Below are 16,295 nucleotides of genomic sequence, written 5' to 3'. Positions count from 1 at the left end.
GGCGGGGGTGGAAGGTAATGGAACCAAAAGTTACTAATAAATGCCAAGAGTATTAGCCAAGTATGAGAAAAATAAATAAGTGTGAAAGCTTGCTGGGCAGACTGGATGGGCCGTTTGGTCGTCTTCTGCCATCATTTCTATGTTTCTTCCCCAACACACATGGGATTTCTAGCCATAAAGATTCTACTGTGCATTTAGGCTCTTGCAGAATCTTTATCCTGTTGGACTCTCTGCCATCCCAAACAGAGCCACCTCACCCCCAAGTTGATCTGCCCTATCATTGTGGTATGATTTGTACACTGGTATAGCACTGACCCATTGGTATTCTCCTCCTCCAGGTTTTTGAGATGCCAATTATGTCTGACTCTTCATTCAGTGCTATACACTAACTCTCCCATCTTATCTCTGACTTCTGGCATTGGTATACAGACTTTTCAAAGTATGATTTTTGTTTGTATTAATAACCTGCTTTTCAGTTGACTTGGTAATTTGGAATCTCTTAACTCATGGGCACATGGACTACTTTTGCTTTATTGGAACCTCTCCATTAGGATGCCCTAACTCTCATGTTTTGTTGCTATCCTTCTAAAATACCACCCTCCAAACCATGTGCTGCTGAGCGACTGCTTTCTCCCTTGTTCCAGTTTAAAAACTACTCTATCACCTTTTTATGGTTAGCACCAGCGGCCTAGTTTCACCCTGGTTAAGATGGAGTCCATCCTTTCTGAAAAGACTCTTGAACAATGAAGAATGTATGGAAGTGTTGATCCAATTGTGACCAAAGATTAGATACTTGACTTGTTTTCCCTATTGTTTGTAAAATAGTAAACTCCATTATTCTTATGTACATTATTGGTTAGATGGTTTCTTTTTTGTTTTATTACTGTGTCTTATTTTATGATTGTGATTTTTGTAATCCACCCTGAACTAGGTTTGGGAAGTAGTAAAATACGTCTGTATAAATAAATACAGAAACGGATTTTGAAAGTTGACGTGTTCATAATGTTAATTAAAAAGTTGAATCAGAGGAAAGGATTCCTTAATGAAAACAGATTCTGCAGGAGAGCACTTCATCAGTGCTTTGATGCAAAGATTTTGACAGGAAGTAATAAAGGAGAATGGGTCATTATAATGGGAATTGAGTTAGCAGCAAGCAAAGGGAATGTACCTTTTAATTTGAAGAGGAGCCAGTTTCCTGTGATTCCAGCTTTTGGGATTATGATAAATCACAAGCACAGACCTCTTGCTCGAGCTGGAGTAGTTTTTAGTGTTTGCACATTGACAGCTGCATGCGCTGTTGTCAAGAACGAGAGAGAAGGATAGACTGAACATTTATGTTGCTGACAAAGAAAATCAAGAAAGATTGTTGTATCGAGAGGGGAGTTCCTGTCATTTTTGACAGATTTACAAGCCAAGCTATTATAAGCTGTTATTGTTGTGTGTCATTAGGATTCATTTTTTATGTGCTATCCTTCCTTGCAGTTTTGGGGGTCTTTGGAAAGAGGAAAATGCTTTAATTTTACTGAAGAGTCTTGTTTCCTCTTCAGCAAAACTGAGGCATTTATGGAAAAGAAGAAGAACGTGGCAGCTGTAACAACTCCCATTGCCTTTATGCTGCATGGCCAATCCCATGTGGATCAGCAGAGGAACAGGAAGCACATTGGGTCAGGGAATGGCATTTTAGGAGTAAGGAGAGGGAGAGAGAGGAATTGGCCCAGGAAACCCCTTCTCTCTGCCATAGAGAGGAACATGAGAACAGCTGCCCCAGGGTTCACTCTCTTCCATGTCCAGAAAGAGGAGGGAGCTGTCAATGTGGGCCTAGGAACCCTTTACCTAGGCCCGAGGGTAGATCCTGCTGTCACTGCAGATTTAGGGATCACCCCACCCCCCCCACCTAGGAAAGGAGTGAGAGAAAGAGAAGAGTTAATCTGAGCAGAAGGTTCCCTCTTATGGGCTCTGGAAGAACAGTAGTTATGGCCCGGGGATGGGGAACCCGTCTTCAGGTTTTTGTGGGTTGCCATTTGTTAAATAACTGTTGTAAGTACACAATGTGCCGGAACATAAGATCTCTCTTTAAGGTATTAAATCCTTGAAAACGTAACAGTAAGACTTGGCTAGTAATTCTGAATACAGAAGCATGGAAGTAGTTTTGCCTCAGGGAACTATAATCGCAGAGCATCCAGGACCAAGAACAAATCTGATGATGTAATTTGCCATGGATGTTGCTAGATGGTCACTCTGCCAATTTGAGCTTCAAAGGACTATTAACATGCATGCTCTTAAAACACTTTTATATCATCTCTGATTGGTTTGCTGCTTAAAAAATGGCAATATTTTTATCCCACAGTTTATCACAGAGCTGATATTAGCAAGGACTCCATGTTGTCATGGACCTCTGATTTTGTTGGAGGGCAGCATTTTTCATACTATTTTTTATTTTTTTTTTCCATTTGTTTGATGACTTCCCTCTTTTGCCCAAAGTGTATGCAGTCTTTCTCCCTTCCTTCCCAACCTTATCTTCCTGGATTGATCCCCCAGGTCTGCCTCCCTCCCGCCCCCCTGCCCCTCTTTCCAGGGTCTGCGATCTCCATCAGCCAGCTTCAGTCTCGAGGCTTGAATCAAGGTGTTCGCAGGTCTCGTGAGCGTGGTTGAAGCTGCGAGAGGAAGTAGATGCAGGTAGGAAGTGCCATTCGGATGGCTGGCCGGGGAAAGAAAGAGAGGCCCGGCTATCAGTTGGGGGATGGGGAGAGAGGTCTTGGGCCTAAGAGTTGTTGCAGAGAGAGGAGTGAGGTCTGAGGATTGTGGGAAGGAGAGAGACAGAGGCCCTGTAGCTGACCCAGCTTTTCGTTTATCAGCTGACTTTTCTAGTTTTTTTATGTTTTGTTTTTCAGGAGCATAATAAAAAATTTGGGTCCTTGATTATTAAACATTGACATTCTATTGTCTGTTGTTGGCAGCTGCTGCAACCTAAAATTTGAATTCTGGTACAATTTATGACTGATTCCTTCAAACTTCCGGTTCATTCAGAACCAGAACTGGTATCTGTCTACATGAGCCTTCGTTCATGAATACCTTTTTAAATATTCATTTAAAATATTTATATTCCACAGCTTCTGAAAAATCATCCAGTGCAGATTACAGACTAGACAGCCATAAAATTACAATACCTGCAACATAAAATCAGATGAAAAAGTACTGAAAACAGCAAAAACGTCTACCAATAAACAGGATTCGAGCACATCACATCACATATTTCCCCTATTTTATATCTCCTACCCCAACATATCTAGTCTGATCATTGCAGGGACAGTCCTGGGCCAGGGGCCATATATACAAGGGCTCCTTCCGGCCTTAAATTGGGCCACCAGGTGTCACCCTTAATCAATGACCATGACTCCCTCCTTCCCTCCCTCAGCTCTGCTGCCTCTACATTATCCCCAGCCCCGGCCAAACTGGTAGCGGATGACCCAAACCAAAAACCTTCCATATGGCAGTGCACATCATTTGCCTCCTGAGCCACTGGGCCAGCCCACTATTTACCAACTAGAATATTCCTCTGGACTTTAATGTTAAGGCGTGAAGAACTGAATGAAAGAATACCCAAGAATCCATTGTAAAAATGATTCCAGGAAAGCCAAACTGAGACTGAGGTTCCATTGCCTTTAGAAGAAACGGCACAGGAATCCCCTATACGAGGTTTGCGACATGTTGCCTGTGTCCCGCAACTGTGTAGAGCAAACTTGACTTCCAGCAAAACCGTTCTTGCAATATGGTTGTATTAGCGTACTTTCTCATACCACAGATTATGGTGCTTAATTGCCTAGTTTGTCCAAATTTTCAGGCACTTTAAATGCAGGAGCTAAGGAGGCAGAAGAACAGAAGCATGTTAATGTTCTTCCCAAGATAAGAACCTTCAAAAACATTTATTTCATGAGCTGTGTGTCTAAATCTAAGCTAACATGCAAATACATTGTCTTTAAAAGCTGATGATTTCTAATGCACATTGAAGTAACTTTGTGGTGATGAGAGCAGCAGTTGCTACTGGGGCAATTTTCTAGCCGTGCATTGAGAGCCTCGTTTTACATATGCTAAGAAGTCTTAAAATAGAAATATCTACCGTGATGGTTTAGCCCCTCTATGTATCGACATAGCAGCGATCAAGCCAAAGGTTCTAACCACTGTGTCCAAGATTATAAACTGTGGCTGGAGAACTGCTACCAATCTTTTCCACTAACCTATAAATACACTTGCTAATAGGTGACATTCAGTTATTTCAGATGACCTTCAGCTTGTTTCAGCTGTAATTAACACTTCTTGGAATAAATTGCTGTTTCATTGGTGGCTACCAACTTAAATCCAGCTCTGTAAGGCAGCTTCAGTATTGCATGGCATGTTCTATCTTCAGAGCATTCACACTGTTACATTACTTTTTTTTTTTTAAAGGTTATAAAGCAGGCATGGATTCTGAGATGTTCAAGGGGAAGGGGTGGAACAGGGATGGTGGAAAACTGGTTTGGAGCAGTAAGAGACTATTGATTGACTTGAGGTGATGTCTGGAATTGGTTTTTGAACTCATCACAAACCAAATGCTGGAGCATATTTCTCTGCGCTCGAACGGTTGACATGAACTGAAAGTTTGGACAGATGATACACCAACAAAAACGAGACCATTTTTAGTTGTTTAGTATGCTGCGCGCTGGAATAAGAATCACTTTATACCTAATGAGATATAAAATAGCCACGATATAACCATATTAGCCGTCTGGTCACTCATCACCACATTTAAAAAATATCCAGCCCTCACCCACCAGATGCACTAGTTCCAAGCCTATAAATGTACTTTCAAAAAAATGTTTTTAAATGTTGAAACAAAATCATTCTTAGGACCCATGGTTATATAATGGGACCACAATATGGCAATCTGGAATGTGATGGTCCTTTAAAAATGAAGATGATGCATTTTCCCTGCATAAAAAAGTAGTTAGCTTATAAAAGGGAGGGGTTGAATTATATTCTTAGCACTGACTGCTGTTTTAGACCCTTATATATATTGGACTGTGGTTGGTGGCTTTTCTCAACTGCCATGAATTCATCCATTCTTTGAGAGCCTGAACAGCATGACCTAGTTCCACTTCCTGCTACCTGGAGTTTTTCGTCATGATGGAAGGACATTGTGCTCTGAAAATGTAATGTGAGAGATGAAATATGTAATACTTATGTAGATAGGGTTGTATATCTAAGCTAGATAAGAATGAACATCAGATGTAAGAACACTTCTTTTCCATGGAGTTAAATGTATGGGGAAATGTACACACAAGGAGAGTTTCTATTGTGCAATTTCTTTACTTACTCCGAAGAGCTTAAAATTAGGGAAGCCGAGTGAAGCATCCAGGTCACAGAATAAAAGATGAAGGCACAATTCAAAACCTGTCTCTTTGCAGCCTTTCGATTTCCATTCTCCTGGCACATGTTTGTTATTGAGGTATGTGCCACAAGTAAGAACTTGGGTGATTTAAGTGTCATTGTCATGTTTTCAAGGATGTAGAGTTTTTTTCTGTGCACCTTGGGAAATGCTGTTAAGAGCATTTCTATCACTGGAAATAAATTCTTCAGAACTGCATTTTCCATGATGCCAGCGCTGCCAGCAAAGGGAGAAGGGACTACCCCATGTTCTGGGCTGGAGTAGCAAGCCTGTTTCAATCAGAGAGGCTTGTGGCAACTGATGGAGCTCAATGTGGAACTGGTGTCCCAGATCTAGCCCCTTCTGGAAAAGTCTCTGCCATGGCTATTGCTGGTGAGGAGACAATGCCCTGTCCCTGCACGGAGACCGGATTTTGCCGGAGAAGAGATGGCAGTGGGGAGATGAATTTAGTCAAGGTAAGTGGTAATGATAGGTAGTGAAGGAGGGTAAATGGTGATGGCTGCTAAGAGGTGGTGGGCAGGGCAGAACAATGAGGTGATGGCATTTAAGGGGATGGTGATGGCAGTCAGAGAGGGAGAACACGGCAGAGCACATCAGCTGGGTTACTAGTAGGGAGAGACCCTTGCCAGGATCTTCACAATGCTAAGCAGCCTCCATTGATTTCAAGGTGGTGTTTACTGTTTAAGCTTTTATCAGCACATGGGCCGGACTGTCTAAGATGCAGAATCAAAAAGCATGTTCCTGGCTGAACGTTGATCTCGAGCAGAGATTCTGCTGTCAGCACTTTTTAGCCAAGGATGTGAAGTCGTTGCTCATAATCGGTCTCTTTCTTGCTCAGTTCCATTCCTTTGAAACCAGCTACCCCTATGTTTATGCCAGTTAGAAAACCTGATGTCTTTTAGTTGTCATATAAACTGGATACTATGTTGGCATTTTTAAAAAAATTTATTTTGGGTTGGAGGGATTTGCAGAAGTAGTTACAAACTTACAGCAATGTAAGTTGTAGTAGTCATTTTTTTTTTCCACTTAAGTAGGCATTTAAGTGGCGTCTTGAGGATTCCTTAAGTGGTGGTGGTGATGTATGATTATGATATGTATTGAATGTGTGTGTGATGTATGCTTTTTAATTTGTATTTTCAACATGGGTTTATGAATGGTGGTTTTTTGTTAATATTCTATTTATATGAAAATATTTTATTTATATGAAAATGTATAAAGATCTATATAAACAATATATTTGTATAAAATATTTTTGTTAAAGACATAACTTGTATGTAATTGCTTTCATGTTGTAATATCACAGAATAAAGATTGTATTTTTAAAATTGAGTTTGGTGAGACTATCCCTTTCCTATTGCAGTATTTTGGGGGGAAGGGATTTAGTGGGTTTTGGTTTTTTTTTTTAGCAGTGTTTCTGACAGTTGAAATTGCTAGCTGGAAGTATTTAGAGATTTTTTATAGTAGCCTTCTCCTGCTTTGTTAGAGTGAATTATCTTCATTTTCAAATGCTCAGGCAAGTAGTTAGAGGAGCCCATGGTTATTCAAAGTAGACAGAACAATAGTCGCAACCTGAGAGGTTAGAAGGTTGAGTATTTGTTCAACCATGGAATTGTCTTCACCTGACTAATTAAAGGCCTAATGAGTCAATTTTATGGGCACTATTAACAACTTAAAAAAAAATGTAGAAATGAATTAACTGGAAGGTTGTTCAAACCTTTGCACATGCCATATTCACTGTATTATTATTTTCAATTTGTTAAAATCAGTTTTGCTTTAAAAATTGCAGAAATATATCATATTTAACTTAGTTTTTTGTGTATTTAACTTTGCACCATGTAGAGGTTGTTAACTTCTGCTCATTAACATATACAATTTGACCAGGGATGTTTAAACGATTGCACATAACTGTATATAAGTTTGTATGAATGTGTGTTAATGTTTGTGGTTATAGTTGTGTATGGCTGAGGCAGAAAGGTTAATATGCAGTATCTGTAAGATGGATGCATGTGAGCAATATTGGTAACTTTTGCCCTTTTGTATACCATAATGTATGATTAAGTTGTTTGGCTGCCGTGTTAGTCCATTGAATTCACAGAAATAAGTTAAAAACAAAATATGTACATTCTAATTAAAATTTAGAATGTACATATTTTGTTTTTAACTTATTTCTGTGAATTCAATGGATAAACAGATAATTACAAAAAACAAAACAAAATGGGCTAGATTTTAAAAGCCCGGCGCGCCTATTTTGCATAGGCCACCGGGACGCGCGTAAGTCCCGGGGCTTCGTAAAAGGGGCGGGAGGGGGCTAGTCTGGGGCTCAGGGGGCAGTCTGGGGCGGGTCCGGGGGCGGGTCGGGAGGGCGGGTCCCGAGTCCTCCCGGCACTGCGGCCTGTGCTGGGGGATGCGAAGCAGCGTGCGCAAGTTATGCCTGCTTCAAGCAGGCGTAACTTGCCCAACAAAGGTAGGGGGGGGGATTTAGGTAGGGTCGGGGGTGGGTTAGGTAGGGGAAGGGAGGGGAAGGTGGGGGGACGCGGAAGGAAAGTTCCCTCCGAGGCCGCTCCGATTTCGGAGTGGCCTCGGAGGGAACGGAGGCAGGCTGCACGGCTCTGCGCTCGCAGGCTGCCGATTTTGCGCAGCCTTGCGCGCGCCAACCCCGGATATTATCAGATACACGTGGCTACGCGCGTATCTTATAAAATCTGGCGTACTTTTGTTCGCGCGCGCGTACTTTTTAAAGATCTATCTCAGTATGTATGAGGTGATGCCTTTTATTTGGACTAACTTAATACATTTCTGGACTAGCTTTTGAGAGCCAGTATTCTCTTCTTTGGCTCAGAATTCAAATGAGCAAAAGACAATGTTACCTGGAATAAAATAGTGGGGAGTCATAAGTAAATCATAAAAGGCATTCCAGTGATAGGGTGAGGGGCATAGTCACTGCTTCAATGACCTTAAGATCAGAATCATCAATGGAAAATTGAAAACCATCCAGGAACGCAAAACTGAAACTGACAAAAATGGACTCAATAAAGATCTAGGTTTCCTAGTTAGTTAGTGCAGTCTTTCTTCTTTAAGGAGGCTTTTGAATAAGTTATCTGCTGGATATGTATTCTGATATATGCTTTAAGTGCGGATTGTATAACAAAGGTGAAAATGCATAGCTTATGTATATGTTTTGTCTTTTAGATTATTGGTTTTAATCATTTTTATTCATTTGTTTTGCACCTGATTACCATTTTATGAGTGTAATTTATTATAAACCGCTTAGAATTCTGATTTGTGGTCTATAAATTTTTAAATAAATACCATTGTGAGCCATAAATTGCCTGTCAGCTTCTAATCAGCTGTCAAACCTTCCTCATCCCTTCCTCTTCATCCTATCACTGGAATGCCTTTTTATGATTCACGTATGGCAGCCACACTGCTTTATATTTCCTGCTAATGTCATCTTTTACTCATTTGAATTCTGTCCTAAGAAGAGAGTTTTAGCTCTTGAAAGCTAGTTCAGTAAAAAGATATCACCTTCTTTTTTTTTTGTTCACCTTTATTTCTGCACAGCAATATATGAAACAGAATATCAGCTAAGACAAAGCAAAGTAATAATCAGGGAGATGCAAGTATAACACTTGTAATCCAGTTTTAGGGGCTGTTATCTGTACAAATTATTTTTGGCTGCTGTTGCTATGACTACTGTAATTAGACTGTGTGCTGATAACAGAAAAAGCCCCAAACAATTTCCTTTTGCACTTTTATTTTGAAATCAGTCTCTCATGTGTTCATGGGTCTTTATATCTTATTTTTTGAATCTTATTTTTTTTATATGTAACTTAACATATTTCTAAATTGTAAACCACTTTGGGTCCCCTTGGGGAGGAAGGCGTTAAAGAAGCCCAAAATATAATTTGAACTGTAACCCTGCATTCTTCATTATCTATGTATGACTAAAAATGTACCCTAAAAATATCACAGGCATTGTAACCCAGGGCTAGCAGATCCTATGGTGGAGCAATCAGTCTTGGTTAACACCTGTTCTCTGGCTAAGGAAAGGTGACTATGGTTTATTATATGTCTGTTATGCAGAGCAAGGGCACGCTGCTTGTTTGCTTTAGTAAATGCATAGAGAACACGTTCTGAAAGCCACATTACTGCTGTTAATGAATAGGCGTTTAATGTGGGAAATACTGGGCAGGTAACCACTTATATTCTCATCAGTCACGTGCATCAGGAATACATTTTAGATTGAAGGACCTATATACTATTTTATACATCTGTAAGAGACATCTCAGACGTGTCTTGTATCTCAAAGCATGTTTCCTCATGTTTGGACAAGAGACCAGAAAGCAAAGCTGCTCTTAGCCAGCCAGTCAAATCTGGATATGCTGAGTGAAAAGGTTTCTGTCCAGTTCACAGAACTGGACATCTCCCCAACATTTAATTTCCAAACGGAGAGTAATTCTTAGAGCCTTGAAAAATATTCCTGTCCCTTTACCTTCATCATGTCCATTGTAAGCCACTGGGCTCAGGTGCTGCCAAGGGCATAGGTACTGCTGCTATCCCATCACTACGCCACACTTATAGGATTATTTAGTTAGCTGTGAAAAGAAATTGCTAATGCTTCAAAGTTTAGTTGCTCTTCTTGGAAACTGGTTAAGTGCAATTTTGAGTTTAAAATTGTGTGTTTCGCTCATAGAGGCTTGGTGGTGAAGTTTTACTTTGACCTATGTACTCAACCTGTATTAGCTAGATGCTGCAGAAGCGTCTAATGTAAGCAAAATAGATGAAGAATTACAAGCATTCTTGCTAAAATGTGCTCTCTTAAGCACAGCAGAGGGGCTTTTTTGCTTTTGCTATTAAAAAGCAGAGTGTCTGTGAATTATTTCCAGTCTGACTTTTGAGTTATTAGGTTCCTAAACAGAATTTTGCTAAGCTGCAGGAAATCCTTATTGAATATAGTCTGTAATGAGCTTTATTTTTCATAATTAGATGTCTGTTTAGTATTGGATCTGAATAATTACATTTTCTGTTCCATAGTTCTGCAGTTTCTAAATGTCATTAACTAACTTATATTGAACTGTGTTTTCATGGGCATTAATAATGCCAAGTTGTGTTGTGTTAATTTTTTTTAAGACTTTTCCCATTTGTATTCTAGTTATATGCACTTTTTATGATGACTGTAGACTTTCATGGGATTTTAGGAATTTAATAGAACTTGATCTGGAAATATTATATTGCTTATCTTCCTGTTGGACCAGCTCTTACACATCCACAGCCAGCTGGTGGCTGTGGAGGGGGCTGTGGAGAGAGTACACACAAAAAGTGTGTACTCTCACTTTTTTCCCATGTGACATAAGGGATGTATGGTTCTATCTAGACAGTTTCCTGTTTTCCCTTTCTCCTTTTGCTCTGTTGTGTGGGAACATAAGGATTTATAAAAAAAAAAAAAAAAGCTAAGGAGAGGAGCACTGAAGCAGCGGCCAGGCCCTTGATCTTCCTGCGGTGGTGACTAAGTCTGGAGGTATCCTGTGGGGGAGGGATTTGTTTCATGCCTGGCTAGTGAGAGAGAAGCTGCATTATCTCTTTGGATGAGCCTTCCTCCATCTTGGCTATTGACAAATGCTCTGAGCCAAAAAAAGAAACCCTCCCCAGTAGCTAATGACTAGCCTGCGGAGTGAAGCAGCTCCCAACAGTGGCAGGCTCTTTCTGTCCCATCTCGGATCAAGACATTGTATAGCCTGCTCAGGAGGTTGCCACCAGTTGCACCTCCCATAGGGAGGAGTTGGTAGCCCACGATGTAGGTATATCTCCAGGGTTAGCAGTGTCTGATGCAGCGAGTCTCCAGATTGCATGGGGGCTCATCCCCTCTGCCCCCCATCAGATATCTTGGCAGGAAGACTAAGCACCAAGACCAGGCCTGACCTGGTTATGAACTCTCAAGGTCTTCTGGGTGCCCCTACCTCATCCCCAAGGGCATTCTTCCTGGAATCTGTGTTCCTTATGCATCATTCCTTTGCGCTATGCAAAAGCCTGGCCTCATGTCTTTGATCATAGGATACCATCCCAAAAGCCTCCCAGACATGCTATGAAGACAGGATCCTCCACTCAGACTTTGACATAGGAGTCATTGAAGGCTTCCCTAACAGGGAAAGATTCAGATCCTTCTATCCCTCTAGTCTCTCTCCAGAAGAAGAGGAATGTTCCTCCTTAGAAGAAGAAGAAGAATCAACATTAGTCAGGCTGTTCCACAGGGATGCGCTCTTGGCCCTCATTACCAATGTAATGACTACCCTTAAAATCTTTGGGCCCAGAGGGAGGACCCGCTGGAAGGGAACCCAATCCTACAAGTTATCCGGACGTTCCTGAAGGCCTTTCCTTTATACTTAGCCTTAAGGTATGGTCTTATCAGAATGGTATATCCCACAAGGGGGTTAAAGGAAGGCAGATTTAGGGGTAAGATTTATCCTTTGCCTTTGGTAGTAACTGCTGTTCTGAGCAGTTTAACCCCCCCCCCCCCCCGAGCCTTGTGTTAAGGGTAGTAATATTTACAAACCAAGCAGCTTTCAAACCCATTACAAAATTGCTGCTAGCTACATTTTTAGGGAGTGAGCAGCCATCTTGATAATTCAGACAATGCTGCTTGAATGTTCTTTGCTTTTGGATTTGGCTGTAGAAGCAGTCCTGTGCTTTTTCCCTAATGTTTGCCTATCAGTACCCTGGACTGTAAAAGTTGGGGCCCTGTGTTAGCTGTCGTCTGAATCCAATTCCCCTTTTCCCCCTGCCATCGAAGCAGATAATGATGTTGCAGTTGTGTCAAAAAGCATTGATTAAGGGTAGTAACTGCTGCTCCATGCAGGCTACTCCCATGCACCCTTTACTTAATTTCCAGGCCCTAGCCTTTAGGGATCCCACAATGTTTTATCCCATGCTCTTTTGAATTTGTTTACTTTTTTGTCCTCTCCACCTCTTCTGAAAGGGCATTCCAGGCATCTACCACCCTAGCCATGAAGAAATATTTTCTGATGTTTGTTCCAAGTCACCTCCCCCATGCCCCGTTACCCCTAGTTCTACTGTTTCCTTTCCAGTGGAAATGTTTCGAAGTTTGTGCATCATTAAAACCTTTCAGGTATCTGAAGGTCTGTATCATATCTCCCCTGCACCTCCTCTCTTCCAGGATATACACATTCAGATCCTTCAGCTCTCCTCACAAGTCTTCAGATACAGACTCCACACCATTTTGGTTGCCCTTTTCTGGAACACCTGCGACCTGTCTCTCTCTCCTTTTTGAGATACGGGCTCCAGAACTGAACACAGTACTCCAAGTGAGGCCTCACCGAGGAGCTGGGCGAGGGCATTATCATTCTTTTTTCTTACTGGCTATTCCTTTCTCTGGGCAACCCAGCATTCTTCTGGCTTTAGCTATTGTATTGTCGCAGTGCTTTGCTGCCTTCAGATTGCCAGACACTTGGGGCTAATTTTAAAAGCCCTGCGCGTGTGAAGGCCAGGAGATGTGCGTGCGGCTGTGCGCGTGCCGTGGGAATTTTAAAACGCCCGCGGCTATGAGTGCATCTCCCAGCACGCGCAGAGTTTCTTGGTACAGTCTCCTAAATTTCTCTTGCCCTCTTGTTAAGATTTAATTTTTCCTACTTTGTAACATGGCACAAATTAGATAAGAAATGTAAAGTATTGATTACTATTTCTTTTTCTTCTCTTTGTTATATATTGATATAGCTGATTGTGAAGAGTATGCAAATCTTTTCAGTTTGTAAAATTTAAAATGATAAAGAATTTAAAAAAAAAAGTCATTTGCTGTCTACTTGACCAAGCTACAAATCCATCATTATCAGCTGTAACCTTTTTACATTTCTATTACATTTTTGTGATAAAAATAAAGTATAAAATAACAGGATTACATCATTACCCCCCCACAGGTGGAAGTGCTATATGAATATTTCGCTAAGGTTGTACCAGTCATGTTGGTAAATGGGGGGGAAAACAAGAGACACACAGTCCAGTATGTGCCTAGTCTTAAAACAATCCAGCTACAATAATATAACAATATGTTCGGCTGTATAGTCATATTTAACCCTAAATCCATGTCCTTGCACAGGGTACAGCCTATGGCACTCCTGGGTTGGGTGTGCACGTGAGAGATGCCTGTAGAGGTCAGGAGTAGGGAGATTCACAATGAAAGGGATTAGAATCAGCATGGACTGAATCTGGCGCGTGAGTCACGGTTCCTCCAGGGTAACAGCAGGCCTGCCAGATTCCCTGAGAGTGATGGGATCTCTAGGATGCCACTCGATGAGAAGAGATCCCTAGAAGCTTCCTGCGGCAATGCTGTGCTGGTAGAAAGGAGAACATCCCAGGGTTGTCTATATGGATGGCCAGGTAAATAGTCAACTTCTTGAGTCAGAAGTCGTATTCAGAGTCAGAAGGGTTGTCCAGGACTGAGACTGGGAGTAACTGTGTTGAAGTAATGGCTGAATCGCTCTAGTAAAGTAAACAAGCATGAAGAATTGACAGTGCAACTCTTATTGGTCCAGTGTCTGTAAATAATTATACATACTTTGTTCACGTAAACAGTTCATTCTTTGGGAACGTGGGGATCTGGAGTGCTTTGTCTTACTTGAGAGGAAGCAGCGTGTAAGTCAGCCTGAGTCCCTGAGCTTTGCCACTACTGCTATTACTACTGCTTCTGCTACAGACTTCTTTCCTGTACTGCTTTGACAAAGCCCCTTTTTTTGCCTTTCTCATGCAAGCTCAGATTTAGGTATTGGCGATTGTAGACCACTGTCTCTGGTGTCAAATTATGATGGCGGCGTGCTGCTATGCTCTCATTCGAGCCTGCTAGTGGCCGCTGCGGTCAGCCCTCACCCGTATCTCTGTGAGCAGAAGAAAAATGTCCGTGCAGGACCTGTGAGCTGGTGCACAGTTACAGACCCTGAGGCTGCCTGCCTCTTGCAGGGGTTTCCTTGGTAACAGGAAACCCATGCAGAAGGGAGAGAGTGAGGCCATGGCAGCTCACAGACCCTGGGCTGTTTGTTTGTTTTTTTTTCTTCTGCTACCAGACTAAATGCATGGGGAAAGGGTAGGATCTGGGGAGGGGCATTGTAAGAAAATCTTTCCGGTCTCCCAGGGGATCCCCTCCTCTCCTGCGTAGTGCCTATGTGTGCTGACATTTTAAAACAGGCCCTGGTCTCATGCCCAAATAGAGTCAGGGCTCCAAATGTTTCACAAACTTTCAGAAGGGTATTCCCCCCGAGTCTTTCATGTTATAAACGTTAGGCTGATGGATTGATAGCTGGTGGAACCCATCTCTAAAGAACCTGTAAAGAGAGCTCTCTTCTCCATCACTAAAAGTCCCTTTTTTCTGTCATGTGCTCTTGTCCAGGTGGAATTCATTTGAAGACTTCAATGCATGATGGTATTCTGTGCGCAAGGCTGTTGACCCCCTTGGAGGACTGTTGCCGCCAGGGCAGTAGAGGCTACTTACTATTTACCCAAAAGGCTGATCAGTAGCTCCAGAAGGTAAATCTGTCTTATAACAACTGTTCACTCATTTGGAGGCTGTCTTGGTTTTTATCGTCTCTTCTGGACAATTATAGAGGCCAGGAAGTCTGGGAAAAGTGTTTTCCCAATCTCTGTTTTAATTCTTCCGTTTCATGCTTTTGATGTCGCAATCATTTTAGTGTCAGAAAAGAAATAGCCTTCCTGTCAGAGGGGCTGATGCAATAAAGTACGCCCAGACTAGCGCAGAGGTTTACACGTGGTTGGACACGTGTTTTGGATGCAATAGCCGATAGCGCCCATCCCGTGTAGATGAAGTTATTGGCTATTACCCCCGATGCAGAAAGTCACTGGATGCCAAATGTACACTTTTTAATGTGGAAAATTTAACTCCAGCTCCAGAGGTGGTGTAAAGTCAATCCGTGAGTCAAGGGCGCATGGGACATTAAGGTATGGTTAGTATTATTGTGGTACTTACATTTACTGCTTACGGTATTGAAAAATAAATGTATATTGGCTTGTTTAAAAAAAAAAAAAAAATGTTCTGGATGCAGAATTTAGACACCCATATCAAGGGGCACTTAGCTATGGGCATCTTCAGCAAACTCGACCAGAAGAAGTGGGATAAAAATGGACGCTCCCGTTGAGGGCCGTTGCAATTGTGGGCACCCGATGCATTTGAGCACTAGGGACTCTCAATTCTCCCCTAGCGTGTCCTTTTTTTTTAATGCAGCCCCTCAATTAAATGCTGCATCGGGCCCCCATGGGATGTGGCTGCGTGCACATTAGGAAACGGGCACTCGATACGCCTGCCCGTTTTCAGCGCACGTCTTACTGCATCGGCCCCTCAGAGTTGTGATACGAAATGAGTGTCTGAGGTTTAAGACCAAAGTCATTTTCTGAGCAAGGATTGCAGGTTCATTTTCTTCCCCTTAGCAGAGCCTGTTGGGAAATGAACTTAAACTGAACATCTGTGTCCTTTTTTTCCCCTGTTAAGAAGGAATGAAATGTAGCTCTTCAGATGTGACTCTTGAGGAGTAACCTGACCAGAGAATCTGTGAATGGTAAATGTGCAGTGGGGGAGGACCTAATTAAAAATGAGTGTGCTGGCAAACAGGAGCTTGTGCTGTTTTAATGACATTTCAGCTCTCCCAAGCAGCCAGACCTTGTTGACTGAATTATCGTCAGCTAGCCTGAAACACCATATTGTGCATGTATAATATTGCTGGCAAGCATAGACTTCAGCAAATGTTCCTGATAAAAAAAAAAGTAACTAGAAATGAATTCTTATTTGCACCTAGTTTTCTGGTTACCCACACAATTCATGTGCGGTGGTAATACTATTTGATGTTTAGGGAGCTTCATT

At 41.8% G+C, this 16,295-nt stretch overlaps 1 protein-coding gene across 5 annotated transcripts in view; it reads left to right on the top strand.

Annotated features, from left to right (window-relative positions):
* The window catches only part of LOC115100224 (semaphorin-4D-like), a 434,534-nt gene that overhangs the window by 91,830 nt on the left and 326,409 nt on the right, over nt 1–16,295 (top strand). For all 5 annotated transcript variants that reach the window (XM_029618594.1, XM_029618567.1, XM_029618577.1 and 2 more), the window contains exon 2: nt 14,814–14,950. The gene's annotated coding sequence lies outside the window, so the exon portion shown is untranslated. The remainder of the gene's footprint in view (nt 1–14,813; nt 14,951–16,295) is intronic.

This window comes from Rhinatrema bivittatum, chromosome 1 (assembly GCF_901001135.1).
Source record: "Rhinatrema bivittatum chromosome 1, aRhiBiv1.1, whole genome shotgun sequence".
Taxonomy (NCBI): domain Eukaryota; kingdom Metazoa; phylum Chordata; class Amphibia; order Gymnophiona; family Rhinatrematidae; genus Rhinatrema; species Rhinatrema bivittatum.
This window is presented reverse-complemented; position numbering and strand designations above follow the sequence as displayed.